We start from the raw sequence: 16,950 nt of genomic DNA on the forward strand, positions 1-16,950 counted from the left end.
CTAATCTAAGCAGTCGAGGCAGTTCTGTCGTTACGGAATTGCGCTGCTCAGCTCGAGGTCGCACGCTCGATTCCGGCCACGGCGGCCGCCGTCCGATGGGGACAGAATGCATAAACGCCCAAGTACCGTGCATCGGGCGCACGTTAAAGAATGTCAGGTGGCCATCACTACGGCGTGCCTCTTAGTCATATTCAGGCTCTGGCACGTAAAAAAAAAAAATCAGAGCCATTCTATTCTGTGAAGGCGGATGACGAGCCGAGGTGGTCATTATCTCTATCGTGATAAATTGATAATAAATGTGTTGGCTGAAAATAAAAGAAACATACGACAATGAATTTCGTTTTTCCTCGATTTTTTGTTGTTTTATTAAATTTCATACGCAATACTTCTTTTCATTTTTAACCTGCCTTGGTTTCCTTTTTTTTAGATTTGTTATTTGGTCATCAAGGTGACTATCGCTTTATGATCCCTATGATATACGACCAGTGGCGCTGTAGTGACACCGTAAGGTCATCGGCCAATGTGAGTTCTATACACTACCTATGATGCGTGGTGGGCACACTGATGTTTATGTAACATTAAATGCCGAACCTTTCCAAGAGAGACGCCACGAACAGTTTTCGGTCTCGCCGAGACACATCTACGTTGAAATCACCCACAATTACAATGGGAGTGGAGTCGGTAGGGGCGATCCAACCAAAGGTGCATACGCTTGGCGTTTGCGGCACGATCTACGTCCGTATTACGTGCCGCCCGCCGTCGCCGCGCATAATTCCCTCTTCTGTTCACGACGGTGTTCTTCGTAGGCGCGCTGTTCTTCCGCAGTCGTCACCGCACGCGGCCTACCCATTGCACGAGTGGAAGGTAATTGACATAAGGTTACGTATTTTCCTATAGATCCCGTGACGTCAAACCGCAATTAATACTAAACAGTGTTTATTCCGGTTCTACTTTTTTTATCACAATATTTTTTATCACAATACGTTAGGCGCTTCTCGCGATTAAACGCGCGCTGGAACATACCCAGCGATGCGCTTTTGTTTTAGGCTTTAGCTTCTTTAGCTCTGGTGTAGCCGCCACCTTTCTTGCCTGCGCGCACAAACCACCAGTAACTGGGGTATAACAGCTCCGCTGTAAAAAAAAGAAAAACAGAAATTAACTTAAAACTCATTCCTGTGCCGTGCTATTCGCACCTCGTTGACTGCCCCTGGCTGATAATCACCGAGCCGTGCATCCCAGGACGGGATTACATTCCAATCCACGTCTCGATTCGACGTAAAACAGCCGGCTTCATCTGGATAGTAATATCGCTTGATGGCGCGTGCAGGCTGATAGCGACTGCGCCGGGCTACAGCGCATCATCAGATAAGGGCGTCATGCTCCCCTGGTAACAGCAGAACGAGGACGATCTGCAAGAAGCGACTGATGAGCCGACCACCTCCATGCGTTGCTGTTTGGGTAGAACATGTCTCTTTCAGATGCACTGTCAAAATTATCGAGCGTGGAATTTAGAGTAAGCCCTACCAATCTCCGCACTCCAAATCTTTAAGGGGTTCCTCGCAAGGCTCCATGGAAAATTTTGGTTGTATACTGCATGTTGCAATGCCCCCCGTCCCGGGAGCATCATACCGTACAGAATCTTTAGAAAGTGTTTAGTAGTAGCGGAGGCAGAAGGCAGATGAAACGTTGAGGGGCGATGGGGATAGGAGGCGAACTTCTTTCCCGTTCTCCCTTATGCAGACGCTCCCACCCATTGCCTGGCGACCAGTGTCCACGAGAGACATCTCTCCATTGTAGGTTTCTCTCCCCCTGAATGACAATGCAGCATTTACGACACGATCCCGTCTTCTTTTTTCTCTGTACCTCTATGACGACTGAGCCCCGCAGGAGTTCTCAGCAAGCGACGCCGATGTGCTGCTGCAAAAGATTTACATGGCGTAACTTAAACGAGCGAGGAAAAACAGCATCCAGGTGAGGCTTAATGATAGGCCTGTCCTTAGGCAAAGGTAACGTTACCATATAAAGTACAGAAAGGCACAATGCTACAATAGCAACATCTGATGATGATTAGCTTACTCAAGGTAGGCGACTTTTTCTCGTTACCCTGCTTGAAAGGGGAACCCTTTAGATATAATAGCGATCATCACGGCAGTATTGAGAGCAGAACTGGGAGTGGTATATGGGCCGCACTTCGCGAGGGGAAGCATTCAAACACAATTTCACAACGGCTGCAATAACGGGCGTGGTTGCTACACGAATGGCGTCCGATTACATGCCACCTTTTCGCTAACGTTGGCGAAGCCCCTCGCATGCTCACGTTTCGTGAGCGTGGTTTAGTCGGCAACAAAAGAGCACGTGCAGTGTTTCTTGTAAAATACCGCTCGGGCCTGCAGCGTCTACGGGCGCCTCTGACTTGGGTGACAGCAGGCTTGGCTACAGCAAGTCAGTTCCCGGAAGCAATAGTTGTCGAATCTCCGTACCGCGTGTAGTGGGATCCTGCACGACGTAATGAGCACGCGCGTCCCAAGGTCTCCTAATGGCGTTCACCTCCCGTAGACATTACTTTTGATAGCCTCGGAGAGCCTATCGTACGGACCAGGCAAATGGTGTACAACATGTTCGGGAATGGCGTACCCAATTACTGAAACGTAAGAAAGCCGCATTAGAAGAGCATCAACGGCCGCTGCTCACGCAACATTATTCCAGCACGATAATGTAGACAATCCCCCTTTTTTTTACCAAGCTATTGCTGATGGTATCGCGTTTCGTTTCCCAGGAAAAAGTGCGCAAGAGAGCGTTAGCAGGCATTGCGCGAAAACTAAAATTAGATCAGGGATGAAACTTTAAAAATATACACTGAGAACTTTGCTGATCCCATGTTGAGAATAATAACAAGGATCGGAACCCTTGAACAGTTTTAATGATATGAGGCTCTCGAACAGTTACTTAAGCTTCGCCAATTGCACATAACCCCAGCGGGGCGTTTTAAGCTGTTGCTTAAAGGAACTATAATTGGGATTGGAACAAAATTTTGAAAGCCCAGAAAGCACTTTGCATACAGCATGAAGTTAAAAGACATTTAAAAAATCGCCCTAAGTGAAGCGCGCTGCAGTAATGACTAAGGTAATAAATAAATAAGTAAATAAATAAACAAATAAATTTACACTTCGATGAAGCGGTGGGCACAAAGCTAGACTGAGAGTTGAAGGCTTTAGCACTCCAGCCAGGTTGATACAAAGGAAACAGTTTCGAATACGCTACAAGCGATAAAATGAGCAATATACGCCAAAGTCCGCTCTTACTTTTCTAGTTGACAACGATATTTTGGACACATGGTAAATAACCTAGTTTACGGCAAGAGTACGCTCAGGCGGAGCAAGCGCTGTCCTCAGTCGCCAGGTTGAATCCGCCTGCAGCTATACTACACCACTATCGCCGCCACCAGGCTAATTTACGCACACATATCCGTTGTCTCAGCGAGAACTTTCAAATATTTTCGAAAATTGCCTGTGGAAGAAACGCAATTCTGTTTCAGAGCTGCTCTGCTCTAAGGGGCAGACATTACTTGCAAAAAAAAAAATGAAATGCATAATTGAATAATTAACAAAAATCACTAATTACATTTCTCACTAGTTACCTTATGGCACATATTTCAATTTACAAATTCCCGCTGGGAAGTTCTCAAGGCGGATCCACTTGGAACGAATTCTCAAGATGACATCAGTTTCAAGACATTAATTCCCGAACTAGGGGGAGAAATGCATTGGCGTTCCAGTTCCAGTTCCAGCCTTTCCAGTTACAGTTTCAATGCATAAAACGACGTTTTGTTATGAAATAAAATGGAAAGACAGTGCACTTTTACTGCAAGTTTGACGGTGGTTGTCTCGGAAATGGTGGCATTCTCACAATTTATTTGAAGTGGATAAGCCTTGCAGTATTACCCGCAAGAATTTGTATATTGCAATATGGGTCATAAGGTAATTTAAAAAAATATATAATTATTGAATTTTGTTAATTATTCTAAAATGCATTACAACTCCTGAGAAAGTAATGTCCACCTCATCGAGTAAACGAGCCCATGGAGTAGAGCAGTGTTATGTGCCCCCACGCCATTAAAAAAAAAGAGAAAAAAAACTTGAATGTGTTCGCTGAAGCACCATGTATACGGGGTGATGATTTTTCAGTTTCATAGGATTATTAAAAATCGCCTGCGGCAGAGAGTATGATTCTGTCCTTGAGAAATTGAAACACATATTCAACTAATTAACACATTTATCAATTTATTTACGGCACGTATTAGCAATTCACGAATTCTGGCCGGTGAGGTTGCAGAAGGTATCCACTTGAAATTAATTTGCACGATGACGCCACTTTCGAGATATTACTTCCCAAAGTGCGGGACGAAATACGTGGGCATTCCAGTTATTCCTGCGCTCTAATGCACAGAAGAGCGCTTTATTTTAAAAATAAGTTGCACAACACTGCATTTTAACGGCCAGTTTCATGGCGCATATCTCTAAACTGGTGCTATTCTGGGAAATCATTCCCAGTGAATAGGCCTTGTAAATGCACACGCTACAAATCTTAACTTGCAATATGTGCCCTCAAATAATCATTTATCAAGTTAGTTAGCAAACATTTGTTAAAATATTCTTATGTGTTTCGACTTCTCATGCAAGCAATGGCCATCTGTTTGAATATTGGAGCTCACAATCTATATAGAATTATCTTTCACAGAACAGGCAATCTTTATAAATTCCATAAAACTTAACAAATCATGAGCCATTCCGCTTTGTTAAGGTGGATGACCAGAGAAGCTGTGTAGCACAAGACTAGGAGGTGACACAGAATTCTGAACAAAGGTACGGACGCATTTATTGCCTTGAAAGTAGGCCATCGTGACGAAAGGTACGCATACACATTCATTTTTATACATCCGCGTTCATTCGTGTTATACGTTCGTTATGTACATTGCTGTTTTCATTTCACGACATGTTTAGGCAAAGAATTTGAGACCGAAATCACCGCATCGATTGACAGTGGGCCAGTGCCGTCAGTGCCTTCGCAGAGGGAGGGGCAATATGGAAACGCTGCCATGATGAGCGGCAACGGAGCCACCTGTGGAAGAAGACGACGACGGCGAACGCGCGAGCAGTGGCACGAGCCATTGCTGATGATAATAGTTTTCTGCGCACGCGTATTTGATTAGGGAAAGGAAAAATGCATGGAACCCTATCCATGAGCATCTTCGCTGTAAAATGTTCAACCCTGTACAGGGACGTGCATAATTTGCTTAAAATCTCAGAAAATACAAGTTTGCGCTTACCGCTGCTTTCCTGTTGCTCATATATATTTCGGAGAAATATAGCGCGTTATGATGCTGATCGTTGCATTTAACACTTGTCACAGTTATTTGCTTTGTTCTTAAGAAGCTATGCTGCACCGAAGACAGCACTAGCATTGCTATAGTGTAAGCTTGTGTCAGCGCCTGTCCCCAGCTGAGAAGGCAGTAAGTCCGGGAGGGTTGTCACGGGTTGCCCGCTCCTCCGGGAATGCGGCAACCCTCCCAGAACCACCGTTTTCTCCAGCTGCCGACAGGCGGCGACATAAGCTTATGCTAGCACCGTATTCGGAGCAGCTAAGCTTCCCCATCGACAAATGCAATTTCGCATATTTTTCCCCAAAGACCCGGGAAGTAACCATGCCAAGTGTCACATGGAACAATTGCAGCTATAAAAAGTCATCTTCCTGCTAAACTTAAGCAGCAATAGAGAAGCGGTATGCGCAAGATCTTATTTCTGCAATTCTACGCGAAATACGCACCTCGTTTTGAAGGCAGTGAAATGCGAAAACGCTTGTGTAATTAAATTTAGGTGCACGTTAGAGAATTCCAGGCGGCCAAAGTTAATCCGGAGTGCTCCACTAGAGCGTGCACAAAAACCAGAACCTGGTTTTGGCATGTAAAATCACAGAATTTACTATTATTATTCTTTTATGGCTCTATAAAAGGGAAATGAATTTAACAACAGGCGGTCCTAATTGGATATCCTGCACAAGGGGCAGGGATTACAGAAGCAGTAGATGAGCACTTACGTACGTAATCCAACAGCATTGTAACACAGCAGTAATACAGTAATACAGCGTTGTCAAATTATGTTATGTAGGTCCGTTTACCCTAGAGACTTCAACAAAGCAAAAGTAAGTTGTTTTTTTCTGCACGAAGGTGTTTTGGTAGCTCTAGACTACCTGTGTTAATAATTGGAGATGGTACTGTCTGTAAAGTACTGCGCACGTAATTTATTTATGGGCAAAGTAACATTGGCAGACACAAAATGGTGTGAAAATGCCTCCTACTTGTTGCATGTCTATCACGTGTGAAAGCCGACCATTCCACTAAAGAAGGTGTAGTGACTGGTAAATACAACGCCGATCCATAAGAGGTACAACACAGTCTGTTCGCGTAGAGGGGGAGCAAGGGTTACACGTACAAATTGCAGGTTCTGGCACGACGGAAAGCAAATGAGACGTGGGTCAATCGTTCGAGTCCCACAGGTTTACTGTACGTACACACAGGACATCGAGCGTAGCACAGCTGCAGACTCAAGGATACTGAAAACTGGCCAAGGTTCTGCTAACGGATTGTTTTCTTCTCTAAGCTTTGGTTGCGCTCATACGCGCAACGCCGGCACTAGAGTCAATAGCGAAGGTGATTTCACCCGCTGGACAGCAGCATTCAGTTGAAGCGCTGGTCCAGCTTCTACATTGACCGCATTGGACGACTGGAATACCTTTTTTTTTCCTTTTTCCAGAGTTGTCTACAAACATTATGCGCCAGGTGCAAGCATGGTGGTTCAGCCAGCATGAAAATCAAGGGTATTACACGAATTTAGCAAACTTTATCTTCGTGGCTTCAAAGGATTTCGTGTGTTCGCAAACTGATGATATTCAAAAAAGTTATGCTTTATAGATGCAACAAATTTCAATTGTGACACTTCTGCTCAGAGTCCTGTGGCCTCTTGCTTTAAAAAGAATGCGAGTGTCCGAATATTTAGGCCATTAAAGACCGATAAACCGTAATAAATAAAGCCATAAGAACGTCTCAGCTGACAAGGACGAATATTAGACAAACACATCATGCCCAAAGTCGCTGAGAGATCACAGCGCCATGGTTCACTTTATAACGTTAGTTCATAGAACACTTTTTGTTTTACTTTGGGAATGGCTGAGGACCTCTTTTCTTGCAATAAGGTTTTCATTTATTGTACGACGCAGCTGCACAGTAGTGGGCAGAGCTGTTTAGCAATGAACAATGAAAGATTTAGGTTGAGGTGAAGCTCCTATATTTTTGTGTAGCGACGACGGCGATGTTACATAAAGAAAGCAGCTTCCAATAGGATTGCTGATAATATTGGGAATCGAGCTTTCGAATGATTGTGTTGCTTTGTTTTCTCTCTCACCTCTTACCGTAGTTCGTTGTGAAGCACGTGCAAGAAACGGAGAGTCAGCTGACTTGTGATGAGGTCATCCCTGAGCCCAGGAACGCTTTTTTCCTACGAGTACGTCGCATGAACAGGTGTGGCGTGCATCGGCAAATACACATAAGGCCGTTGCCGAAATCAATGATAATGTGTGGCTGATTAAATAAGGGTACTGTTACGAATATAAGGTCGTGAGCAGAAATGTAACGACCACCGACATCAGAAAAAAAATTAATAAATTGTTCTAGGCCAGTCATTCATCTGGAATTGTCTCAATGAATTGCACTGGTCAACAGGCCCGCGTATTATATAGCCCTTGATTTCAGCTTGCATGGGCTAGGCAGCGAACAGAAATAAAATATAAATTCATCTCGCCTGTGAACCTGAGACCATCGCTAGCGATTGTACGTGCAGTAAATAAGCGACATGATGGAAACTGATCTGCGGCGATCGATCGTGACGACATCACGTGAAAGAAGTGCCGAGTAACTTCAATACCAGCGCCTGCAGAGGAAATAAGTGCAGGTTACAGCATCAGCCAAAAACGAAGGACAACGAGTATACTTCATGTGTGCATAAGAAATCTTCCATCTACACTTTCACGATATCGGGTGATGCGCGTTTCTTCGTCCATAGAAGAAAAAAAAAAGGGGGGGGAATAAAGATGAAGGCAGCAGTTGGCCATGTCATGCAATGTCTTCTCTGAATGCTCCTCGGGGAGCTCCTTAAGCCGCCGTAAGCTCTATACAGGCAGCCGTCGATCGGCGCACGCACCGCCCGTGTGTGTATAGTATACATAAGTGGAGCCACTATACTCGGCGAACGTGAGTACGCGAATAGCATTTCTCCGCAGTGCGGCCTTCGGCGCCCGTTATTTTCTCGGCCACGGCCGTCCAAGCCGGCATGGCTGGGCGCATCCAAACGCTGCCAGCCAATACAAAGCCAGTCGGCCGAAACAATCCGGCTTAAGTGACTCTCGGGGCGTTCGTTAGTACGCCTCACTGGCGTCGCGCCCTCAAGTCACCCGGGGTCTAATTAGACAATTCCAAATCCGTTCCCTGTGCCGCTGGCTTTCCCCCCCTCCCCCCTCCCCCTCTCTCCCGCCCTTTCGGCCTTTCGAGGCTTATGAGCTCACCTCCGTCCTTTCTCTCTCACTCCCTTGATCCCCCTCGCTTTCCCTCGAATTTCTCCTTTTTTTTCCGCTTTTCTTTTCCTTCCAGAACACGTGCGCGAGTCTTGGGATTGTAGTATTTTTTTTGTGCGTGTGTGTGTGTGTGTGCCAGAGCCTTTCCAAGTCTGGCGTTGGTGTATACCGCTAACGAGGCAAGAGGATCGGGCGCCGGCGCGCGCGGTAGTTTTATTCCGCCGTCGCGTTATGTTCCTCTCTTTCATTTTTTTTTCTTTTTCATCTCATCCGCTGTTCTGCTCGCGACGACGAGCAATGGTGAAAAACAAACGCGCCGACGGTTTGTGCGTCGACCCTGCGCAGAGTTCGTGATTCGCTCTTGGTACTCGCTTGCTGTTTGTTAAGGAAAAACTGAGCGAGAACCGGGCGAGATCCGGGCGGGACGCGGGAGCAGTCGTTTCGCATTTGTGTTTACGGCGCTGTACGTACGACTAACAAGCGAGAACTTGAATCGGCTCAAATGCCTAGTCTGTAACTGCCACGTAGGTAGCGAATCTTTTTTTTTTTTTGCTTTCTATTTTCTTCCGTGAGTCGAAGCGAGGAATGTTGAAACCCGTCCTCATATATCCGTGCAACGAGCATGCGTTGGGTCGGAGAACGCGCGTACGTATGTCCTTCAGCCGAAGCTCAGAAAAATGTTCGGGCTTGCAATTTTTTTTTGCTTTCTTAGGGCACATTTAAATCAGCTTTAGCAGGAATGAGTATGACGGTCGTGTTTACTGAGTCGACTGCAACAGCTCTTTATGTGGATTTTGTACCATATCGACGCCTCATACGGGCTCACTATTTTGATTTTCCGCTGAAATAAATATAACGAGAAAATGTTGATCCCACTAAAGTGGCGACGGCCACTTCCATTCGCCGTACGGTGTAAATAAAGGATTAAATGCGTAGAAAAAATTTAATAAGAAAAAAATCTATGCGCACGAGAGAGAGCAATTTATTTAAGTAAATGTCAGGAGCCCGGCCCGAGCTACGGGTACTCTGTAGCCTGCTGCTTTTCTCATAATGAAGGCGATACAGGAGTAAAAGAGAATATGAGGAGTTATCATAAGGATAAGCATTAAGATGCGACTATATTAAAGTTCGCGTCTGAAGGGCCCATTGATGGTCTTAAATATAAGCTTGCAAATAAAAAAAAATTCTAAGAGAACCTTGATGGCTCGCTTCATTAATATGATGTCGTTCCATGGCCTTAGTAACACTTCACTGAACAGTCGGTTGTCAATCTGCGCTAACGAAAAAAGCAATGCCTGCCGCTCACGTTGCGTGCGCATAATGTACGCAACATGAGCTAAGCGAACTAGTTCGAAGAGGCCTCAAGAAGAACGTGAACCTCGATGTGGTACGGATAGCGTACGTCGACCACACAAGATTGTCGCGATGAAAACGACCAAGACAGGCATATCAAAGGCGATGACGACGACCTGTGTGTGGTTGCTGCCAACGCTTCCGTCGCCATGTTTTATGGCGTCGGTTTTAGCCATCCATGTTCGTGCCTGCGCTCGTAAACGTCACTTGGGCTTGTTTCCGCCACGCAACCGTTTTGGTGGAAGTGCGGGGAACCAAAACACAAAGCTCCGCAACGGACGTCGCGTAAGTACTGTAGTGGCCGACATTCCACTAGAGTACTTACGCCCTACCCAAGGCCCAATGGCTGATGCGCCATGCCCACTTCCGGCGCAGCAGGCTCTGACTTGCATCGTGCTTTCCCAGCCTAAAGATCCAGTGATCTTCGGTGGTACCGATGCAACTGCAGTTGAAGATTGGATTTCGTGGTATGAGCACGTAAGCAACCACAATCGGTGGGATGCAACGGTAAGGTTGGCCAACGTAACATTCTACCTCGGAGGCACAGCGCGAGTCTGGTACGAGACGCACGAATGCCACATCACCAGCTGGGACGCATGCGAGGCCGTAACTTCGTGACCGGCTTGAAAGGCCCATGGGTCAGCAGCTGGCAGCGAAGAAGGAGCTTTCGACCCGCGTGCTAATGTCGACCGAGTCTTACGTGACGTATATCTCCCTGAGTCATGGTTCACACATTTATGTCCGCTACTTGTTTCTGCCAGTTCTGTAAGCGGAGGCAAAGAAAAAGAAAACGTGCATACTCATCTTGAGCCAAACTGAACCCTCTGCGTAATTAAGACGGCTTTCTTTTCTTATATGTGCTGAGTAGATTGCTGCGCGTGATGACTCTACTGGAGGCAGTGCCATTTTTGAATGGATGTTCGAATGCAGCGCATTCCACCAACAAAGGTGAACATTTTTTTTCTATTATAGTAACGCTTGCAGCCAGTAATTCATGAGTGATTTGATTATACTTAGGAAATATTTCAACAGAGCTGACTGTGCAGTAAATCAATATTTTTTGTACTGTAATTATGAGCACCCACTAGAAGATGCGTCAAGTTTAATCCTACCACCTTGACGTTCTTTCAATGGAGCCTACAGCCCCTTCGAATACAGTTATCTAACTTAGACACATTTATCGACAGCCCATCGTAATTCGTCAGTGAAGAGGATGTTCAAGATGTGCTCGTCCTCTGCCGTAAAGTCGACAACAACATGAAAGGGACGTATGAGGTTGGCTGCATCCTGAAGGGCATTGTAGATGATACCGTTAACCTGCTCATCAGCAAGAAGTACGACAGTAGTCGAAGCATCATCAAATAGCATCGGAAGTTGGAACAGGTGAAGAGCCGTCGCACTACGCAGCAGTTCAGCAGGCTGCGAAATACGGCCGTGACATTGTAGTGTGAAGACTAACCAGCTGGAGTTCATCCGTCTGGTCTGGAAAATTTGACGCGAATGATTCGCCGCTCCTAGTCAACATTTTCTGTGTAACGCATCTTCAATCTTGCTTATACAAGCCGTTGTCCGAGAAGAGATGACAAATTTGGGCCTTCCGTCTGTTTGCACCATTCGTGATGGTAACGTGAAGTAGGACTGCCTAGCCACTTTTTCACAACTTTGTGCGTTTCTCACTAGCCATTGCAACCCCAGCCGAGTGGAGAACACCGGACAATGGGCCCATCTGTTGGAATTGTTCGCGCGTTGGACATAGCGCTCGTTACGGCCGCAATCGTTGGTTATCGTCGCCCATATGAAGCGTCCCGTGCAACCGCCCAGAAGCAGTCGGTACTCGTTGTTTCTTCGTTTCTCTGTGCGCCCGCCGGCTTCGAATACTGACGACTCACCTAGTACTTTTCGTACCAGCCGATCACCTTTGCCCATAAGCCGTCAGTGTCGTTCACGGCAGGCTCGCCCCTCTTCCTCCCCCACGTATACATCGCATCGAAAAACTAGCCGGTGTAGCTCCCGGAAGTGACGCGGCATCAATGATCCGGCCTGGAAGAGAGAGGGAACGAGAGAGGAAAGTCTGGGAGGTTAACCAGAGACGAGTTTCCAGTTTGTTACCCTGAACTGGAGTGGCGGATATAGGGGTTGGAAAGAGGGCAAAAGGAGAGAAAAAGGAAGAACAGGAAAAAATACAGGAACAGGGAACTGAAAAAGCGTTTCAATCACAGGTGGTCACACAGGCTGTACGATATCATGAAGCGCAATAGCGCTTGCACGGGCTTCTAATGCGATGTTACGTCACGTTGATCATGCAAAATTCCTTATTCCGGCAGATACTTGTCGTCCAGCTGGTCCAGCATGACAGAAAGCGATTGCCTCTGCACATTGTAGTGCTGGCACTGCCAAAGAACATGCCCAATATTTCTTCCCTATCGCCGCAAACGCCACTAGCTGCGGTGTCGGCCGTCCCTATGCGGAACGCATAGGCATTGATGAAAGCGATGACCAACCATAGCCACACAGAAGGGTTGAATCTTTTCGAGGCAGTATTGGATGAAGTCATAGGCTTTAGCTTGGATCCAGTGTGTATAAAAGGGCACGCATCAAATGTGGCTAATTCCAGTCTGGTATATTGCAATGGCGCGCAAGTAGGTGCAGCTTCCTTGCAGCATCTGCCCTATTCGCGAAGGGCTGCGCTCATGACAGATATCTGTGCACCGGTGTCGACCAGGGGTTTAACTGGAACGCCATCCACCTCAACGTCTAAAATGCTTCCATAGATAGGCGCTGTCAACAGAGGATTTCCAGGCCGGCCTGGAAATACCTGTGGAATGTCTACAAAGCGCTATACCGCTATACCGCTATCTGTCATAAGGGCCGCCATTCGCGAGTGACTCAGCAAGGTCCTCACACCTACCGTACCGTGGACAGTACGCGTTGGGGATGGCAACCTGCCTCCCATTGTCGGGATGTGTACAGCCCAAGGACGATTGCGGGCCATCAAACGACCCTTTTTGTTTATACTGCATCCATGGAGTAGTTTCCGCATGACCTTACCTTGGGTTTAGTCTTGCTTTCGGCCCAATCGGCCCTGATTGTCTACTCCACTGGTGTTGTTCAGTTAGACCTTCCCTCCAACAGCGATTATGTTTCTAAAGCGGTTCTCTCCTTGTGTTCCGCCGACTTTGCCCGATTGCCGCTGTCAGCCGCTACTACTGTATTTTTGACCCTCGGCCATCTGTTCCTGACGGCGACCACATCGTCTCTCCGCTAAATAACATCATTCTGCAGCATAGTGTCCCGTTCCCAACCATGATCATCACCACAGCAGTTGATTCTACTTCCCGTCCTCAACTTTTGACACCTTGCGTATGTTCTTCCCCGTCACACTGCAGTGACCCATCTGACAACTGTGCACGAGTGCCAGATATCATCGCTCACACCCGCTACTTGTACCTCAATCAGCCCTGTCCAGTAGTGCTCCCGTTTGGCTTCTTGCTCGCCCTACCACGACGTTGACGAGATGATCGCTAGCAACCTTGTTCCAGTCCAAGCTGGTGAGCTTCGCGCCTGCTGCTCAATTACCACGATATTTTTTCTATTTTGACGACCGCCCTCTCGGTCACAACCATCGTTGCTCATCGCATTCACACCGGTGGCGCTTGTCCCATCCACCGACGACCCTATCGTATTTCTGCTGTCGAGTGAAACACTGTTCATAGTGAAGTCACAAAGTAGAGGGAAAAGTTGATTATCGAACTTCCAGCTATAGTGCTTGGGACTCACCAGTTGTCCTCGTCAAGAAAAATGGCAACACCTGGAGGTTTTTCGCTGACTACCGACGACTGAACAACCTTAGGGAAAAAAAATGCGTGTATTGGTTGCCTCACATCAGTGTTGCACTTGATTGTATACATGCGGCAAAATATTTTTCATCGATTTACATCCGCGTTGGCTACTGGCGGGGAATTTGCTGTCGACGAGGAGGACCATGAGAAAACCGTCTTTATTACGCCCGATAGCTTCCACCATATCAGATTTAAGCCTTTCTGGCTCTGCAATGCGCCAGCGATGTTCGAGAGAGCGATGACACTGTTCTGCGACGTTTGAAGTTGTCAATATGTCTTTGCTATCTTCATGACGTAATCGTTTTCGCCCCAACATAAGTGAGCAACATTCAGCGCCTCGCGACTGCGCTTGCTGGTTTTCGGGCTACTGAATTTCAGCTCCACTTGTCGAAATGCCGCTTCACCCACCGCAAAATTACCGTTCTCGGTCACCTTGTAAACGCTGAGGTTACTCAACCTGATCCGGGCAAAATTCGCGCGGTGCAAGATTTCCCGGCCCCATGATTGGCTAAGTAAGTTCGAAGCTTTAGTGGCTTGTGCTCGCATCTCTGTCACCTTGTTCAAAAGATACCACTTTCTGATGAGGACAACGGCAGGCCGAAGCCTTCTCAACACTCATCAAACGCCTGATGAGCCCCCATTATTAACTCATTTTCGCTTTTCCGCACCTCCCAAGGTCCGCAGAGATGCTAGTGGTCACAGCATCGGCGCTGTTCTTGACCAGATTAAGCGTGGCCAAGAGTGCGTTCTCACTTACGCTAGCCGCCTTCTCTCCACAGCTGAGTGCAGCAACTATATCACAGATCGGGAATGCCTCGCGTTAGTTTGCACAATAGCAAACTTTCGCCCATACCTATATGGCCACCATTTCCACCTACGTGCTGATCACCACGGCCTTTTTTGGCTGTCTGCTGGAAAATATTTCGCGGAATGACTCTCGATGTTCAGTGGAATGCAAAGGCGCCGGTGTACGTATCTTTTTACCTGTATGCACTTGTAACAGAGCAATAACAATACGTCTCCATGTCATCATATTAAAACGCTCACTGTCACCCGGTATTATCAACAATTACAGAAAGTGCGCGAAACCGTCAAATGTTGGTGGTTTTCCCGTGCTGAAACTATCAAATGATTCTACTACGATATCCAACAATATTGTCAGCTTATAATTCAGGATCTTTTGAGTATGTTGTTGGTGCTATAAGCAGTAACTAGAGAAAAATAGAGCACAAAAAATAATAATAAGTACGCTCTGTAAAGCAATGATTCCGCTCGAAGAAGCGTCCGTTTTTTTACGCAGTTTTAACTGCCTGTGAACAGGAACGCAAATGGCTGGGTCATTTGTCTGCTTGAAACGTCGTTTTCAATATCCCGCGCCCTTCATTTTCCGCCTCTCTTGTCACGCGCATACCTCGCATTCACTTCTATTCTCGCGTGTTTCTTCTCCGTTCTTCTTTCTTTCTTTTTTTGGCCTGTCAGTGTCGTAGTCTTTTTCACACCCAAGCAGCCGTGATAACTGCGAGACGGACGCAAAAGAAAATTGCTATCTCGCCGGAGAACGAAGTTTGCTTATTAAGCTGTCGCGCCTATCTCAAGAATACAGACCGTCGTGAATAGAAATGTGTCACGGCGCGGCGCACGGGCTTGGATTGGCAGTGCGCTGTCTCGTAAGAAAGCAACTGGCGTCGACAGGACGTGTGAAAAAAAAAAGAATTTTTTTCCGGGCGTTGAAGGGCGATGAAAGCGAGTTCACCGGAGAGCCCTGCTGACAAGGTGCCTAACACTGAGGGGTGCTGCTGCACCGTGCGGATACAAGACGTGCAGCGAAACGACAAAGTGAAGAGAAAATATAACGAGATAAAATGAATGAAAAGTCAACACTGAAGCTGTTAGTCGGTAGAGTAACGTAAATGCAGATGCTAGAACTTCGCCTTTAACTGGAATGAGATGTTCTAGAAAGGATTCGTTCTCTGGGCGCCACATTCAGTTCAGTTGCGCTAATCTGTCAACGCCGACGACAGGCTTGTTCACGGCAGCTTATGTCCTGAATCGCACGCTGGTCTGCATTGGTAGACGTCATAATATTATTGATGATGATGATGATTCATTGGCAGCCCTTTTGAAACAGGGCGGGGATAAGTCGTCACCTAGCATGACTGAGTTACTCAGGTATGCTATCAATGCTGTTTCTTATAGCATTCTTGTATGCATCTATTTAGTCTTATCTACATTGTGCTGCTGCATATGCCTGCAATGGATCAGGTCATATCAGTCCCTTCCCTGCTTTTTTTTTCCCACCAATACTCTAAACTTCTCTTGCTTATATCAAATCCTGACCGGCTGACACTTCCGTGTGCTTTAAATCCAAGCGCTTATCGAAGTTGTATGTTACGTGCTGGTATCGCTGCGTGATGGGTGAATCCTTTCGCATTCCATTAGGACGTGCTGAGTGGTTTGTTGATTTTTTGCTGCAGAACACACACGCCTAATCTAATTCCGAATATTTGCTCGGGTATGTTTTGTCCTTAGGCAACCAGTTCCAAACACAAATGGCAGGGCACCTCCCTTCATTTTGTCGTTATCTCTTTTCTAATTTCTTGTTTGTCATACTCGGAAACCTCTATGGTCTGTTTGCGTTTCCATTCTTTGCATCCAATTTGATATCTCTGTTTCTTACACTTTCTTTCTGACTACGCCTGGTTGCGTATCTATACTTTCAATTACCGTGCACTTTGTTGCCAGCTTTCTTTACACTTCCTCCATTCTGTGTCCACGCTTTGTAGGCACACATATTTGTGCACTTTAGGCGCCCATTTCCTTCAATGAAATGCCTTCAAACGAAGCACAACCCATTTCCCCTTGCATTGCGTCATTTGTGGTTTTGCCGTAGGCTCCCAAAGCCAACCGGCATACCGATCTGCGACTAATTTCTAATCCCGACAATATATCCGATTTTAGGCACACAATGTCATTTGTGAACGTCAGTGCTGGCACAATGACCCTTTCCAGATTCCACGTCCCACCATATTTGTTGTTACCCCAAAGTGTCCCATGTTTCATTATGCCAGTGCATTCAGCTTCCCTTTTATTTTCAGATTATTTTGGTGGGTGCTTGAATAAGTCTTTCTTTCGTTTA

At 46.5% G+C, this 16,950-nt stretch overlaps 1 protein-coding gene across 10 annotated transcripts in view; it reads left to right on the plus strand.

Annotated features, from left to right (window-relative positions):
• LOC135918168 (neuroligin-4, Y-linked-like) overlaps positions 1-16,950 on the plus strand; it is a 694,509-nt gene that overhangs the window by 257,331 nt on the left and 420,228 nt on the right. For 9 of the 10 annotated variants that reach the window (XM_070532198.1, XM_070532197.1, XM_070532206.1 and 6 more), the window contains one exon: positions 428-522. The exons of the other annotated variant lie outside the window; for it this stretch is intronic. The gene's annotated coding sequence lies outside the window, so the exon portion shown is untranslated. The remainder of the gene's footprint in view (positions 1-427; positions 523-16,950) is intronic. 10 annotated transcript variants of the gene reach the window in all.

This window comes from Dermacentor albipictus, chromosome 1 (genome assembly GCF_038994185.2).
Source record: "Dermacentor albipictus isolate Rhodes 1998 colony chromosome 1, USDA_Dalb.pri_finalv2, whole genome shotgun sequence".
Taxonomy (NCBI): Eukaryota; Metazoa; Arthropoda; class Arachnida; order Ixodida; family Ixodidae; genus Dermacentor; species Dermacentor albipictus.